The sequence below is a fragment of the Aethalodelphis obliquidens genome, unplaced genomic scaffold, assembly GCF_003676395.1.
Source record: "Aethalodelphis obliquidens isolate GAN/ISIS:26980383/991018 unplaced genomic scaffold, ASM367639v1 scaffold5, whole genome shotgun sequence".
Taxonomy (NCBI): Eukaryota; Metazoa; Chordata; class Mammalia; order Artiodactyla; family Delphinidae; genus Aethalodelphis; species Aethalodelphis obliquidens.
The window spans coordinates 4006751-4010895 of NW_020837949.1; the positions used below are offsets into that span (position 1 = coordinate 4006751).

The 4145-nt window shown below is 41.2% G+C and overlaps 1 pseudogene; it reads left to right on the forward strand.

The window, feature by feature from the left end:
• Window positions 1–213: 213 nt before the first annotated feature.
• LOC113617789 (vacuolar protein sorting-associated protein 26A-like) lies at window positions 214–1571 on the forward strand (annotated as a pseudogene).
• Window positions 1572–4145: the final 2574 nt, after the last annotated feature.

The following is a 4145-nucleotide window of genomic DNA, read 5'->3' on the forward strand; positions in this document are numbered from 1 at the left end:
AGATTTAAAGAGTCCTGGGGAGGGGAAGGTAGGAGGGTAAAGCAATACTGGGAGAATGGTACCAGCTGGCCTTTCTTTCCTGGATATGGTCTCAAAGTGCAGAGGAGCATTAAATTTTGTACTAAAGATTTAGAAAAACAGGAGCCTGCGCTGGGAGTTCTCCTGAAGGAAGAGGAGTGAAGTGGGGGGGACGCGGCGGTGGCAGCACCGACAATGGGTTTTCTTGGAGGATTTTTTGGTCCCACGTGTGAGATCGATGTTGTCCTTAATGATGGGGAAAACAGGAAAATGGTGGAAATGAAAACGGAAGTTGGCAAAGTAGAAAAGCGCTATCTTTTCTGTGATGGAGAATCTGTTTCAGGAAAGGTAAGCGTAGCCTTTCAGCAACCTGGAAAGAGGCTGGAACACCAAAGAATCCGAACTGAATTTGTAGGTCAAACTGAACTTTTCAATGACAAGAGTAATACTCACGAGTCTGTAAACCTAAAGAACTAGCCTTACCTGGAGAACTGGCTCGGAGCAGAAGTTATGACTTTGTATGTACACAAGTGGAAAAGCCACGCGACTCATATCGGTGCCAATGCTGCTTAAGGTATTTCCTTAAAGTGACAACAGCAAGAAGACTGACAGACTTGGTAAAGGAATATGTATGCCCTTATTGTTCACCAGCCTGCTACCTATCCTGATGTCAACAACTCTGTTAAGATGGAAACGGGCACTGAAGATTGTCTACAAGTAGAATTTGAATATAATAAATCAAAGTATCATTTAAAGGATGTGATTGTGGGAAAAATTTACTTCTTATTAGTAAGAATAAAAATCCAACACATGGGGCTTCCCTGGTGGCGCAGTGGTTGAGAATCTGCCTGCCAATGCAGGGGACGTGGGTTCGAGCCCTGGTCTGGGAGGATTCCACATGCCGCGGAGCAACTGGGCCCATGAGCCACAACTACTGAGCCTGCGCGTCTGGAGCCTGTGCTCCGCAACAAGAGAGGCCACGATAGTGAGAGGCCTGCGCACCACGATGAAGAGTGGCCCCCGCTTGCCACAACTAGAGAAAGCCCTCGCACAGAAACGAAGACCCAACACAGCCATAAATAAATTAATTAATTAATTAAAAAAAAAATCCAACACATGGAGTTACAATTGATTTAAAAAAGAGATCACGGGAATTGGACCCAGTGCCACAACAGAAACAATCGCTAAATATGAAATAACGGATGGCACACCAGTAAAAGGAGAATAAACTCCAATAAGACTGTTTTTAGTGGGATATGACCCAACTCCAACAGTGAGAGATGTGAACAAAAAATTTTCCATAAGGTATTTTTTTTTAGGCTACGGACATGCAGGCTCAGTGGCAACGGCCCACGGGCCCAGCCGCTCCGCAACATGTGGGATCCTCCCGGACCGGGGCACGAACCCGTGTCCCCTGATCGGCAGGCAGACACTCAACCACTGCGCCACCAGGGAAGCCCCATAAGGCACTTTTTAATTCTAGTCCTTGTTGATGAGGAAGACAGGACGTACTTCAAGCAGCAGGAGATCATTTTGTGGAGAAAAGCTCCTGAAAAACTGAGGAAACAGAGGGCAAACTTTCACCAGAGAGTTGAATCGCCAGAATCACAGGCATCTGCTGAGCCGCCTGAAATGTGAACTGAATAGGAGAAAAAAAGAAGAAAAAACCTCCTACATCCGTTGAGATTTAAGCTCGGCAGGTTAAAGATGGTCGCAGCGTGTAGGGCGGGGGAAAAAGCCAAAACCCCATTTACGATAGCCTTCCTTTATCGTACAGTGCTGAGTTTATTTTATGGCATAACTAAATGTTCTTCACGTATATACATATTTAAAAAATGCTTTCTTTGAAACACTGGAACTTTCTTAAACTGCCGTGTTGTTTTTTTTTTTAACTGCACACTTTCATTTAATGATAAGCACTCAGCTATACATCAGCATAAACATTAAAGATTTTCATGTGAGTAGGTTGGTATTTGTAATTTTGCTTTCTTTCTGCATAATGTTGATTACAAATTCTTTGCTTCTCCTTTTTCATGCTAATGACTACCTCTTATTCTCTACATGCAAAAAATTACATATTGGGTGTTCAAATAAAATTAGAAAACCTGAGTGGCCTGTACATCCTGCAAAGATTTAAAACATGGCATTTCAGTATTTTTGAAAACTACATTTATGATTTTCCATACATGTTTGAGAAATGCATACAAGTGTTTCACTGTAGGTGCCTCTGAGTCCACCATTCCATGGCTTCCTGAATTTTGTTCTCTTTGAAGTCTTCTGTGGTGTGAATTTAAAATTTTTTTCCGTAAGAGATTATGTGGCATGTCATTGCAGCTTTTTTGGGGGGGTGGGTACCATATTAAGTAACCATTTTGCTACTACTAACTGATAGGTACCACTGTATGTTTTCTGCAATGTGGAGTTGACTCTATGTTGGCATTTTAGTTTGTTAAAACTATACAATTTTTCCGTAAATACTTCGAAAAAAATTTTTTTGGTTTAATGAATCTTTTTAGCACATATATGCAAATATAATTTTCTTGCAAATATTCTCTTCCCTTTTCAGGGGAAAATTTGAGGATGGGGGACCCAGGAGAATAGGTGAAGTATGTAGTTACCCAGATCTGGACAATTTCATGTTTGTTAAATTGGAACCTTGACTAGTTCAAACTCAAATTTAAACTTCTTCATCCACTCTGTTTAAATTTTTTAAACATTAAATTCAAGTAATATTCAAACCCTCTAAAAAAGAAGGTTGCAGTCATGTGTTTTTATGCTATGCATGGGGTCTGACTGCAAAGACACTAAATGTGGGGTGTAGGAACTAAAACGAAGCCTGTTGTGTGAAACTACTTTCACTTATGGTTCAGTGGTTTTTGTACCAATATTTTTTTATACACTTCAGTGCAAGTCTTGTCAGTTAAACTTACTTTATGAGTAAGCTAAGTAACTCAAATTACATTTCTTTAAGCCTGTTTTACTACTACGGCACTTTGAAAAATGGTCAGTAACCAACTTCTTAACTGGCAAAAGGTTCCATGTACCCTGTGCTGAAGCATCTTTTTTTTTTTTTTTGTGGTACGCAGGCCTCTTACTGTTGTGGCCTCTCCCGTCGTGGAGCACAGGCTCTGGACGCACAGGCTCATGGGCCCAGCCACTCCAAGTCATGTGGGATGTTCCCGGACCGGGGCACGAACCCGTGTCCCCTGCATTGGCAGGCGGACTCTCAACCACTGCGCCACCAGGGAAGCCCTGAAGCAGCTGTTTTAAATGTGGTTATCTGTGAATGGTAATGTTTTCCTTCATGTAAGTGCCTGTTCAGAGTTTCAAAATTTTAAAATGCCAAATATTTTCATGGTCACTTCCATGTAGTAATCTGGAAAATATTCAAAGAAAAATTGAAAATCAATTGTATTGAACCATCTTCAAACTGTGCAACCATAACGTATAATAAAGAATTTGAAACAGAAAAAAAAAGATTTAGAAAAAGTTAGGAGTAAGTCTAGAGGGCTGTTGAGTTATAGAAACTTGATGTCACTGGTTCCAGGGCTCCACTAGGCGAGGTCCCCCAAACCACTGATTCTAAAGTCTGGGCATTAAATTTATTGGTGAGAGAGACAGGGGGAGTCCCAGACCCAACAATGGCTGAGTTAAGGTCATGACAAACCAGCTTCACACATGTAATTTTCAAAATGCAAAACAAGTTGATAATCTGAAAGCCCTAGAGAACAACCCGAAGTGAGCAGATTTTGTAGAGGACAGGGTTTGAGGTAGCTGCTTCAGCTAGAAAGTGAGGGGGGATTTCTAGAACTAAAAAAAAAAAAACAGTAGGACAGCCTCAAATTCTGTGTATAAATGCTGCCCAAATCCCTGGGTGCCCCCTGAGGCATGCAAATACTGGAGAAATTCAAGGTGATCTAGATAAAGATAAAGGAACACAATTACATGTAAGTTGCTGTTTACTTAAGTGCCTACCTTAGTGAGAATGGACAGAAACCAGTCTCCACCCAACATTCACAATGTCAAGGATAAAATTCAAAATTACTCAACATACAAAGAAATATGAAAACGTGACCCATTCTCAACAAAGAAGCACAATCAACACAGATCAGTCCCCAAACGACCCA